The sequence below is a fragment of the Scardinius erythrophthalmus genome (assembly GCF_964197995.2).
Source record: "Scardinius erythrophthalmus genome assembly, chromosome: 13".
In the NCBI taxonomy this organism is placed as follows: domain Eukaryota; kingdom Metazoa; phylum Chordata; class Actinopteri; order Cypriniformes; family Leuciscidae; genus Scardinius; species Scardinius erythrophthalmus.
Window position 1 is genome coordinate 18,913,196 of NC_138233.1, and position 14,074 is coordinate 18,927,269.

A 14,074-nucleotide genomic window follows, 5' to 3' on the forward strand; every position below is an offset into this window, starting at 1 on the left:
AGAGCAATGTAAATGCAGTGCAGCTTTATCTCATATACAATTTCCTAGTAGCATCTTTGTATTGTCAAACCGTACATTACTTCTAACAAACAGAAAGCACCACTTGTGCTTTGAGTGTAATGCGAATGTATAATAGATGCAGCCCATTTTCAGTTCAGTAAACAGCATCTCTAACCTTGAATAATGGATTCAGCGCCTGAAAGAATGATCGGTGAACCTTGATCTGAGTCCATTGAAGTTTAATATCATTCAGAATGTCAGAATGCTTTACGGCAGAGAAGCATAATCCTTTTTCACTGAAGGTTGGGCTTGTCACCCAAAATAAAAGTGCTCCAAATTATCTGAGATAAATATTTGAGCTAAATTATGGCTGAACAATCATTTCAATTGATTTATTTGTTTCAAAACTATTTGTGGACTTTAATATTTTGTCATTGGGTGTAAATAGACTGTGGACCAATTACTGAATGACTCGCAGCTTGAGTCCTAAAAAAGACTCCATTAGAAATCTCTCTGGGTATCTTTTCCCAAACGAGTAACAACCCAATGTCCTCTGTGGTTTTGAGTAGCACATCTAAGACAGCAGAACAAGCTTTTCCACTTCTTGATCCCCGAAAATCACTTTAAAGCATGTGGTTTCCAAAAATGAAACATGAGCAATGCGAAGTGAGTACATGTTCAGTGCGGTCACTGCCATTGGCTGCTCAGACCCGCTCATGGGATCAATATCTCAGTTGACATGTTCAGACCTGCTTTTTTAACTGGCAGAAGTCCACATGATCGCCATCAGCAAATGGTAATGGGAAAAAGAAATCAATTATTGGAAGCACACAGCACTTGCCTTTTGTCATTTTACCTGAAAAGTGAAGATTTGCTGTCAGATTGCAGAGTATTACTGTTGTTCTACACTTCTACAAAATGGTGTATTGCTCAATAAATAGGACATATTTCCAAATATAATGGTCATGTCATGTGGCAGTCTGTTATATTTCTGAGACAGCATTCTACAAAAGGCAAACTATATCAGCTTATCATAAAGGTGAATTAAATATGGGCTACATGACTAAACTGATAATTAATCTTGTCACAGTTGTGGCATTTAAGTTTCTTTCCTTTGCAGGCACAGTTTTCATTTTCCTGCCTCAATCATAGTGGGTCTTTAATAAGAGAAGAAATTCTATATTCACGAGCATCCACTGGACCATTGCGCTGGAATGCAAATAGGTTGGCTGTAGAGAGGGGGGAAGTGTGCTGGGCTGCCATGTCCTATTGTGGATTTTTTAAAGACATGGCAGTTTTGATGATTATTCTAATCCCACCAAGGACCTCTTAGTCTGAACTTTCCTTATCTCTCACTCCCAGTCATTCTCTCATTAAAAGGCAATCACAGGCCACCAACTCTAATAAACCTGCAAGTTCCCTTTTGAAATGGGGGTAAAACTGACATTTCTGGAGGCCGCTGTTTTTCCTTTTCATGATGGTAAAACCACTAGATGTTTGTGCAAATAAATGTATATTGAGCTATTGGCATAATATGTATTGTTTCTAGATTTTAAAGAGTGTAAAAGCAAAAGTCACATATAATGAAACTCAATGAAGGGCAAGTCCTTGTATTTATAGAAGGCAGATATATAATTTTGGCTGAGTTCAACTGGCGTCAAAGATTTTTGGGTCAACTAATCCTCAAAAACACACACGTACAGGTACAAACAGAAAATCTTACCTGAAAGTGGGAACTCTTGTCAGAGCTGTGGCACATTCATTAGTGCACTGCTATATCTATGTTGGAGCTGCAGTGTTTCTAAGGATGCAGGTTTGGATCTGAAAAAAAGGGAGAGAATTTTTTTTTTTTTTGCATCAGGTTCATCAACAACAATAATGTGTCTCAGATGCTTTGTTGTAAAATTCTCTAATTAAATATTTCACAGGTTACATCTCTGATAATTGCAATTTTGTTAGTAAGTGGTAATTCAAGGTGAAGTCATTCCACCTTAATATCATTAAAATCATTGATGCTTTTGCATGCTTTAAGCCTGTCATGATAATGAATTTTGTACTGATGATTAATTATCTCACAAATACATTAACGATTTGGGATTTTATTCTGTTTTGTTCATGTCACTTACAGTGTAAGCCTATTTTTTACTCGTATATAATATAATACAAATAGATGTATTTACTATAATGCTGTAAAAAATTATAATATTTATATAATTTGTTTATAGTTAATTTATAATATTATATTATTTTGCTTAATTGGATGGCAAATATGAAATGTAAACTGCACAATTATTGCCATTAGTGTCTTAAAAAATGTCTCAAATTAGAATGGATGGATTTCCCTCACTTCCGTATTAGCATATTTTTGTTAACATTTAAAAATCTAAAACTTTCAAAATGACTTCCAGTTAACCTCCATGGTACTTATCTTTATCAAAGGCCCTGTTTACACATGGTATTAAGATTTGTTCTGGTTGATTGGATCACAAGTAGATGGAGACACATACCCGTTTACACCTGGGGTGTTTCTCAATATGCGTTCTTCAGCGATCTTGCGTCCTTGTGTTCTCGTTTTACGTCATCATAACCGTCTAAGTTCAGACCCAATTCTCAAGAACGCAAGTACAGAGGACGCATGAAAGAACCCGGATGTGTTCTTGATACCGAGGATGCATCGAATGCAGACTTGAGCTAGTACTCGCCTGGTGTCCCAGAAGTCATTGCGGCCGGTTCCGAGTTCGTTCTTCCAAGGAAGCTTGGCAAGACCGGTCTCCACGAGAACACAAGTCCGTTCTCTGCGTTCTTGGAATTGAGAAACAGCCCTGGTGTTTTAATCCGTCACCTTTGTCCACTTTCAACCACTTCTTTCCTGATTTCTTCGAGGACTCTATCGCAGCTTTCATTGGCCAAGGACCGCCCAGAGGCCGTCTGACTGACATGTAAAGCAACCAATCACAGTTCGTTTTGTTCTGCGTCATGTTCAGGGGCGTGAAAATCTAACTTCGATGTCCCTACAATAACAGACTGGTGTGACGTATTTCAAGAATCTGTGCCACAAACTTTACATACTTCACATACTTGGGCTCATGGTCACAGCTGTAAAAACGACGGTGTTCTTCTTCCATGAGGAACTAGTCTCCCAGACGTCCTGTGTTTCCAGTTAAGTGTGCCATTCAGTATGCATCAGACGTTCAGCCAGCGGTCCGTGGGCATGACGTCTGAGGCTGAGACTAATGAGCGGGAAATTGTATGGGTTTTTTTCAGATCTTTCGATCGAATGGACAAAATAAACTTGCGCAATTTACACGTGCACAGATATGACGGAAAAACATACGGAAAGCAGCACCTTTTGTTTCTGCTCTGACAGCCGTAAAACTGCACCGAACTGTGAGTGTGTGTTAGAAATCATGAATGGTGAGAGAACATTGTGCTTGGTACGTTTTTCGTCTTCAAACCAAACTTGGGTCTCCAGCCAACAAAGTTTAAATCCCATCTGGCTAGCGCTCTTCCCATAATATTTAAGCATTAGGTCAGTAGGCAGAAAGTATGCAGTCTTGATTGATGAAACCCTTCTTAACCTGCTTTGGCTGGATTTTTAGCACTCAGATATACTTGTAGCTTAGAGCTGTTCTTCCACCACATACACTCTAATAATTTGGCATGGATATGGAGTACCATTCAGGGACAGGGCTTTTGCAGTCTTATTGTTCCACTGAAGAGTAACATAAAGCTTCCCAAACTTTCAAGATCAATGATTAATGCACTGAATGGCACAAAGCCAAACGTTGCAAAAAGAATTTATGTAAATAATATGCATTAAAATAGAGCACCAGCCAAACTCAGAGCAAGCGGCTGTCACTCTGTGTGATTCACAAATCTATAAGTCCCCTTTGTTACTAAATTACATCCGCAATCTGTTAGTGCTTCAGGGCTAGAGGCCGCCTGCACAGATCTGTGACTCGCGAAACAGCCGTCCACAGCAGTGGATCCACATTTTAACACTTGCAAGCATCCAATGGGGTTTATTTTCAATCTTACGCAGCATGGGCTGTAAAGTATCAGGAAGACGCAGCATCCTGGGGCTTTGCAGCTGAGAAAAACAAGCTAAAAAAGCACTCAAAAGCAGGCATACTCATACTCATCGTTCCTCCATAATATGCTTATACATTTGCATTTAAACATGCATGTGAACTTTGAAATAAAACATATGTTCTGCTGTATTAAAGAGTCTCAGCTCAATCGCGCTGGATGAGAGGCACGTTTCCTCAGATGTCTTAGGATATGCATTATTTATGGATCTGTTCACACAGAGAAGCCTCATATGGTTGGCTGCCATGTCCCAGTTGTGCTCCCAGAATCCTCTTCTCATCATCTTTAGGAGGAGATAAACCTCCTTGGTGTAATGCAGAGGACCTGTGAGATGATACGGCTCTTTTCTCACAGCACAACCAAGATTATGTGCTCCACGACTACGTCATGACGGCGATGAGACTAGAATAGTTGTACATTTCACATTTTGAGTCTGTGTAATCAGACTGACAATATTTTACAAGCACTGTCTATTCAGTTTTTCATGTGACTTCAAAAAGTATTTATTTGTCTATTCACATCTCATATATTTGATATGCTGTATATATGGTGTGTGTGTGTGTGTGTGTGTGTGTGTGTGTGTGTGTGTGTGTGTGTGTGTGTGTGTGTGTGTGTGTGTGTGTGTGTGTGTGTGTGTGTGTGTGTTGTTTGTTTACTTAATTTCAGCTAGCTTTTCCAATTTCGGTGCAAACAAAGCAAACAAGTTTGACTGATGAGAATAATCTGATTAGAGAATGATGTCTGCGTACCGCACTGAAAAGCCATTGGCTGCTGAAGGTCTGTCACCATGACAATGCTCAGTCAAAAGAATATTGAGAACTCATTGGGGCACTGATGAGAATAGACGAGCATGTTTTCATCAGTCAGAGCAAAAAGGCCAGTCCGGCTTGCAGCCAAATAAGAGTTCATTCAGCCTCTGTGCTTCGACAGACAGACGAGAATGAGTTATGTGCCTAATTACATATAATAATTACAGTATATAATAAAGTATATATAATATAGTAAATATATTGCTGGTTAATGGTTTAAAGTCAAAGACACAATAGCAAAAAAAGCACTACTGAAGAATCATATCAAAACTGCTTACTGACCAAAAAAAAAAAAAAAAAAAACGGTAAAAAACATGTAAAATGTAAAAAAGACAGCTTCAAATTTTAAATTTGATTTAATGCGAGGAGTCTTTATCCTTAACATACATCAACAAAATAAGTACTGATGGATAACTAGGGGCACCAAAATACATTTGACCAAATCAGTATATTAGAATGATAATGTTATCTGAAGGATCATGTGACACAGAAGACTACAATGATGCTGAAAATTAAGCTTTGCCATCACAGGAATAAATTATATTTAAAAATATATTTAAATAGAAAAGTTTTTATATAGTATAATATCACAGTTTTACTGTATTTTTGATATAATAAATGCCACTTTGGTAAGCAGTAAAAAAATCGTACTGATCCCAAACTTTTGAAAGGTATATATGTTTATAATAATAATATAAGATTGTATATTAACATAGCAAATGGCAAAACACTTAGGAAAAGTGCTGGACTAACATATTTCTACTGCACTGTTCAACCTAAAACACTCAAAATAAGTTCCAAATAACATCTTGTTTCTTAAATTAGATTTTTCTGTTGAATATAATTCATCATAATGCAATAACACTGTCACTATCTTTTTCCCCCCAATAATCTGGTACAACCTTACATTTAACACAAACTTATTCAATGTCACTCTGCCAGGGTTGCAGTAACCCTATTGGAAGAGTATAAAGAAAGCTCCAAAAAAATATGTAATAAAGACTTCAACTCGCAGTAAGCAGAAGCTGGTTTTCTATGGGGAGGCTTTTGACAGTCACTATTTCTTCAGTTGCCTGCTGATTTCAGGTCTCTTTTCTGAAGCTCAGATTTCTATGCTGGAGAAAGCTAAGAGACTGCTGATTTTTGCAGGTTTGTGGAGAATGAGAGCTAAACATGAATGGCATTTTTATCAGCCAAGTTCACTCGAATACCTGTCAAAATGAATATGTCTCCTGTTTGACCATAAAGATAGGGAAGGAATATGCTTCTCTTGTAAGTTCCTCTTAAATGCATTAGGTATTGTGCTACCCTTACAGGTAATTCAGTAGACCTACTCGGGTAGGCCGCCACGCCTGTGCCTTTGGACAAGATGGCCACCTCTACGCCTGTGTCTACGCCGGTGTCTTCGGATAAGATGACCGCCTCTGCGCCTAGCCAGTCGTAGCCTCCCTGGCCCCCTGAACTGCCTGCTCCACCCCAGCCTCTCACTCAACATGTCTGGCCCGCCTTCCTTCCCCCTGTTCCGCCTCCCACCTGGACTTGTTTTATTCCTTGTGAGCATCTGGAAGCCGTCATATATCATATATGATATATCTGTCATATATTCCCTGTGCACTTGTGGAATTTGTTATTTCCTGTCGTGTGCTTTGCTTTGAAGTTATTCATGTTGATTTAGTTCCCCAGGTGTTTTCTATTTAACCACGCCCCCTTGTTATCTTGTTTAGACCATTTGTCTGTGTAAATATAGTGCTTATGTTTCACTCATGGTTTGTCCGTCGTTGTATGAGTTTGCTTAGTTGCCTTCTGTTACCCTGTTTCTTCCTAGCATTTAGATTATCTCTCATGCCTGCTTATTTTCACCTAGTGTTACAACTGGTTAAATATACATATAGTCAACATTTGAAATGGATCAAAACCTTTCATCAAAGTTATACATGAATTTTGAACAATACCCGTTCTTGTCTTAGGATAACTTTGATGAACTTTTTTGATCCACTTCAAATGTTGACTACTGTATGATTTTCTTGGCATGTGTCAACAGATATATTGCCATGGTAACTTTTTGCTTCAGCATAATTTATAGAACATATTGGTCATCTGTGGGAAGATTTTTAGTCAATAAAATGACAGTATGTTATAACAATTTTGAGTGAAAATGTTATGCATATGGAGGACCATTGAGCTTTTATACAACAATAATTTAACCTTGGCTTCCGAACATCACGTTTAGTGATTAGACTAGTGGTATGAGCGTGTGTTTAGTGAGTAGTGTTCTCAGCCGAAGTTGTTGGTGTGCATGGAAATGCAGTGAGATTGGCAACCATCTACAAACTTTCGGTGTTCCTTAGGAACATGCATCCGTACCCTCACTTTATCCCCCTCCTAGAAACAAAAAGTGTGAGCACCCCACTTAGCATCAGTGTACCTTTTTATTTTGTGTTCCAGCCGCGTAACCCTTCAGCGAACAGTCATGTCAGTGGGTGGGTGCGCAGTAGCAGATGGCAAAATAGACAGCCTTGAGTGCATTTGCCTGCTATCGAGGATCTGAAAGGGGAAAGTACCGGTTGCAGTATGTGGAGTGGCACGGTACACCTGCAAGAAGTCAATTACCACAGGTTTCCATGTTGATGTTGCTGGATGGCCATTTGGACAGTGTGTTTGAGCACACGGTTGAACCTCTCTACAGCACCATTAGCTGCTGGGCAGTAGAGAGAGGAACGATGGAGATGAATATTCCTTCCTTCCAGAAAAGCAGAGAAAGCAGCAGATGTAAACTGAACACCGTTATAGTAATAATACTCAATGGATTGCATGGTGGCTGAAGACTGATGACAGAACCTAAATCACAGAAACCATAATGACAGTGTGAGTAAAGGAGACCTCAGGCCATTTACTGTAATAATCAGGTAATGTTATAGCAAACCTGCAGTCGATGCAGCAGTGTTAAATGGCCTGACTATATCCACAGGCCATTCTGCCGTGGTCCATCTGGCAGCAGTACCGGCACTGGCTGGAGAGGAGCAGGATGTGACTTGACGGTTTTATAATTGAGCTGACACAAGTGGCAGGAACGGACAGCATCATGAACCTGAGCACCCATCCCTGGCCACCAATAGAGATCATGAAGCTCACCTTTTCCTGATATCCTTTGTGTGCTATGGAGACCAGCACAGATCGAAGAACAGCTGTTGTCCTTAACAGACAGATCCAGTCGCAGTTTATAGTATGGCAACAACTCAACGTCACACCCTTGGGGCATTAGAAATTTGTGTAAGAAGTTTGGTAAGAGCAGGACAAGAAGCACATGCAGCATCAACATCAGCAGCAGACAGAGAATTACAGGTGGCAGAAAAGCAACAAACTGTTCAGCCTCTTTTGACCTGCTGAATCAATTTGGATCTTAGGCATGCAAGCACTGGAGCTACAACGATGTCAAAATCAGGAATAAACTTACTGTACCACAACATAAGTCCAAGAAAGAAACGCAAAGATGCATCAGAAGGTGAAGGGGCATTGAGTACCGCCTGTACACGTGATTCCTCAGGAAGAAGACCCTCCGCTGAAACAGTATGACCTAAGAACAGCAGGCTGGTTTGCCAAAATTCGCTTGTCTTTATTAAGTTGCAAGCCAGCAGCGGAGTTGCAATGGCGCACAGTTTTGATGGTTTCATCCAGCTTTACACTATGTATTCAATTTTTAGCACATCCAAACTCGGTTGACTCCGCAACAGCGCAGTGAAAGACTGGCACAGGAGAAGCAGGCACAGGAATGGCATTAGGAGGCAGGACTTGATTGTTTTCCATCCACACATGCAGAGCAGACTTTAGGACCCTCCCTATGAGTGGTGTCCCTTTGTACACAATGAAAAACGTAGCAGGAACTGAGTGGTCATGTAAGGAAACGTTCGTTGACAAACATCCAATCACCAGAATTTGGGCTTTTGAATAAGTCACAAGTGGTGGCTGTGGGTGGCGACAGCACAACGTTACTGAAATGGCATGCATAAATGCGGTAGGGCAGAATAGATGAGTAAGACCTACTGTCAACCACAAAATCCACCACACAATCCACTGTGAGTCTGAAAAAGATGTAGTCACTTGTGTTGCTGATAGCACAAGCTAAATATTCGGTGTACAGTATATTTCTGGTAATTCAATTTCACAGATCTTGTGAGTATTTGGTTACACTGATTGGCGCAGTTTAGCATAATGTCCAATCTTGCAGTTGCGGCTGGGCAGTTCCCAGCGTTAGCTAAGAGTGCCTCCAATCCACAGGGAAAACATGACTTCCTCTTCCCAACCTGAGCAGAATTAAGAGGCGCATGTGACGGTTTCTCCCTTGTTCTGTGTTTTACTGTGTTTTGCACCACTTGTATGGAGGCGGTCACTTGGCGGGAATTTGAAATGGATTTAGCCTAATCGGCAGTAGATTCAATCTGGCTTGCTGTCGTAACAGCTCTGTCCGGTGTAAGATCAGTTTCTAGTAAAAGACACTAACATATTCGTGGGCTAAGCACATTCTCTAACTGATCGCAAATCATTTCGTCAGTACGGCGCCACATTTACATGAAATAACAAGCTCTCGCAAAACAACAACGTACTGTAAAAAATGTCTTGTGAAGCACCTGACAGCATTTACGGAAGGTGTTTCGTTTAGCTACTATGTTAGCTTTTAGCACAAAGTAGGCTTTCAATGCATCCTCTGCATCCTTATACGTCATGCCTTTGTTAAGCAATGAGAAGAAAATCCGTTGTCCCTCTGTACCGAGGCAGTGAAGTAGTACAACTCTCCGTCTTTCGTCCGCCTAAGCATCCCCTGTAGCATCAATTACTCGTAGATAATTTTCAGAAATCCGCAGCCATGTGCTGAATGGTATAGCAGGCTCACCTCACAGGGCAAAGCAGGAAAAACTTGCAAAGCACGTTAAGCCGGGGCCAAACATAAGGGCTGTATTATGAATGTAATTTGATACTTATGACTGGTCATGCCCAAACGCGCTGAGTCAAAGACAGTTGCGTTAAGTCGGTGTTCACAGTCTGTGTTTAAAATCTGCTCCAGTCGTTGGAAACAGTCTGTAAGTGTGTTCAGTTCAGTCTTAGAATGTTACAGCTAGTCTTTAAAGGTGCATTGCGCAACATTTCATGTTAAAAATACCCGTTTTTCTAACCCATACATGCTTAAACAATTGCCTGATGGGCTGAATGAGCCCTTCTCTGATCACTGCGATTGCCTCTGTAATCCTGTACAGTAAAGTAAATAAGAGGGATTCGGGTCGGAATTTGAGACTGGGCGTGACGTCATGCGCGTTCAGTTGCAGTGTTGCAGTTTCGCTTGTCGCCAGAGGGGGCATAGTTCTGCAAAAACTCAGAGACTTGCGCAATGCACCTTTAAGTGTGTTCCCGGCATTAGCAACAGCCATCTTCGTGACCAAACCATAGCAAAAAAATGCCTAATCCTTGTCGCCAATTTGTAGTATCCGTAAAAAGTTATAAAACAATAAAGCACACGAGACAGGAATAGCAAACTTCATCCATCTTCTTTACTCATTCACTTCTGTTCTCACACACATTACATCAGAATACAACAGTTCAAACTTTTTTTTTTTTTTTTTTTTACCACAATAAATACAAATATAGCTGCGAGCAGCGATTACGGGCCCAAGCCGGTGGCACCGCAACCCCGATGCCTTTAGTTACCTAAAGGCACCGGGGTGGCGGTGCCGCCGGCTTTGGCCCTTCATCGCTGCTCGCAGCTATATTTATATATATATATATATATATATATATATAATCTTGAATGTATTTTTTATCATGTTGAAAAAGTTTGGTGTGAATAAAATAAACCACTTAGGAGGAGTAACTAAAAACTCAGAGTCTGACATATCCAAAAAATCCACATTCAAACCAAAATATCTGACTTCCTGTTGCTCGGAGCTAATGACTGTAAATTAGAAAGTTGTCCGGCTCGATGAGACCAATATGCGTACTGATTTTTGTAATTGTGGGTAAAAGTAACCCCCCCACTTTTGATAAAAGCATTTTGAAAGTGACACACTTCCTGCTACCAGTTGGTGGCGCTATAACTTTGACTCACAATAGTTACATCCATCTGACCGGCCTCTTACCATGAACACACTGCTGAAGTTTCATCAAGATCAGTTAATGTATGCAGAAGTTATAACACTTCGTGTTTCTCTTTTCTCGCCATAAATTTGTTTCCTCGCCACGGCCAAACCGTTCGAGATATCAAAAATCCGTCCGCAATTTAGCATCCTCAATGTCTTGACTTCATGCACACCGAGTTTGGTGGGGATTGGATGAATTCTCTAGGAGGTGTAGTTCACATTCCACAGCAAGCGTTTTCCAAACAACCCATAATAGCTGACTTCCTGTTGGGCGGAGCTAATAACTTAGACTGCGGAAGTTGTTCGGCCCGATGAGATCTATATGTGTACCGAGTTTCATATTAATTCATGCAAGTGTGTTTGACATATGGACCAAGTTTTCAGACCGTGTTCAAGGGGGCGCTGTTGAGCCCCCTGCCACGCCCGGGTACCAGCTTCAGCCCGGCACTGATGGCCGTGGGTTCTGACCTGTGTGTAAAGTTTCAAGAGTTTTTGAGCACGTTAAGGACCCCAAAAGCCCCTGAAACCTTGATTAACAATATAAAAGCAATAGTCAAATCCCCCCCTCCCCTCACACACACAGAGACACAGAGAGAGGGAGAGAAAATTCTTCAGAAAATCCACATTCAAACCAAAATATCTCTTTTCCTGTTGGTCAGAGATCGTTAATGTAAATTAGAAAGTTGTCCGTCTTGATGAGAACAATACACATACCAAGTTTTGTTGCTGTTGATAAAACTAACCCCCCCCATTTATGACTAAAGGTGGCGCTACTGAGCCCCTCACCACGCCCGTTTCTGAAACTTTGCACAAGTCTACGGGCTAATAAGTGTGATGTGTCTGTCGAGTTTCATTCAATTTCAAGTATGTTAAGAGTCTCAAAAGCATCAAAAAACAATATTAAAGTTTGATGCGTTGCCACGACAACAGTATTAAAGATATCAAAAATCCTTTCACAGGTCTACATCTGCCGTGTGTTTACATTATACACATAAAGTTTGAAGCAAATCGGGTAAAAATAAGAGGGTGATTTCAAAGCATTTTGAAAGTGACACACTTCCTGCTGCCAGTTGGTGGCGCTATAACTTTGACTCACAATAGTCACATCCTTGTGTTCGGCCTCTTACAACGAACACACTGCTGAAGTTTCATCAAGATCAGATAATGTATGCTGAAGTTATAACACACTTCCTGTGTCCCTTATTCGCCATAAATTCGTTTCCTTGCCACGGCCAAACCGTTTGAGATATCAAAAATCCGTCCGCAATTTAGCATCCTCAATGTCTTGACTTCATGCACACCGAGTTTGGTGGGGATGGGATGAATTTTCTAGGAGGAGTAGTTCACATTCCACAGCAAGCGTTTTCCAAACAACCCATAATAGCCGACTTCCTGTTGGGCTGGCGTGAAACTTGACAGAGGGAAAGTTGTTCGGCCCGATGAGATCTATATGTGTACCGAGTTTCATATTAATTCATGCAAGCGTGTTTGATATATGGACCAAGTTTTCAGACCCCGTTCAAGGGGGCGCTGTTGAGCCCCCCTGCCACACCCGTTTCTGAAACTTTTCACATGTCTACTGGCTAATAAATGTGATGTATCTGTCGAGTTTCATCCAATTTCAAGCATGCTAAGAGTCTCAAACGCATCCGAAAAGAATATTAAAGTTTGATGCGTTGCCACGGCAACAGTATCTAAGATATCAATAATTCTTTCACAGGTCTACATCTGCCGTGTGTCTACATTATACACATAAAGTTTGAAGCAAATCGGGTAAAATTAAGAGGGTGAATTCAAAGAATTTTGAAAGTGACACACTTCCTGCTGCCAGTTGGTGGCGCTATAACTTTGACTCACAATAGTCACATCCATGTGATCGGCCTCTTACAACAAACACACTGCTGAAGTTTCATCAAGATCAGTTAATGTATGCAGAAGTTATAACACACTTCCTGTGTCCCATTATTCGCCATAAATTTGTTTCCTCGCCACGGCCAAACCGTTTGAGATATCAAAAATCCGTTCGCAAGAATTCATCCTCAATGTCTTGACTTTATTCTCACCGAGTTTGGTGGCGATCGGATGAAATCCCTAGGAGGAGTATTTCACATTCCATTGTATGCGTTTTCCAAACAACGTATAATAACCGACTTCCTGTTGGGCTTTTGTAAAACTTAGAGCACGAAAGTTGTTCGGCCCGATGAGATCTATATGTGTACTGAGTTTCATATTATTACATGCAAGCGTGTTTGATTTATGGACCAAGTTTTCGGACCCCATTCCAGGGGGCGCTGTCGAGCCCCCCTGCCACGCCCCGGTACCAGCTTCAGCCCGGCCCTGATGGCCGCGGGATCTGACGTGTGTGCAAAATTTCAAGAGTTTTTGAGCATGTTAAGGGCCCCAAAAGTGGCAAAAAGGCAAAAAAAAAAATAATGAAGAAAAAAAAAAAAAATAATCCTTACGAAAACAATAGGGCCTCCGCCCTTTCAGGGCTTGGGCCCTAATAAAATGTAATAAATTCTAGTATAATTCTAGTATGGGTAGTTTAAAAATCTTTTTTGTTTAAAAAACTTTTTTTTATGTTGGTGCAAAATTATGTTTTAGGCTATCTGCTTTTCATTCGTTTAGATCATGTTTGACTGTATGTGCGTTAACGCCATGATGCAGGCTAATTACCGCATTTACGTGATTTCAACTTGTAGCCTAAAAAGGGTTCATCCTCCTAGATATCATAATTACAGCTTGTAACCCAGCTAACCATTTTTGGTTCCCAGAACGTTCTTTTTTGAAGGTTTGCTTTTGGTTAGCGAGGAAAGTTTTCTTAACGAAAATAGAACTATGTTTTTGGTTTCTAGAACGTTACATTCTAACGTTCCCCTAACTTTATTGTTTTGTTTTCAAATGTATTAGCTCTTCACAGGGAGGTTAGAGATTACTGTGTCTCATCTTGCCACCTCAGCGAGGGGACAAAGCCAGCTGCCTCTCATGGAAGCTAATCTCCACCTCTACGAAGGGAGACGCGCTGCCTGCGTTTGTCTTATTATTACCAAA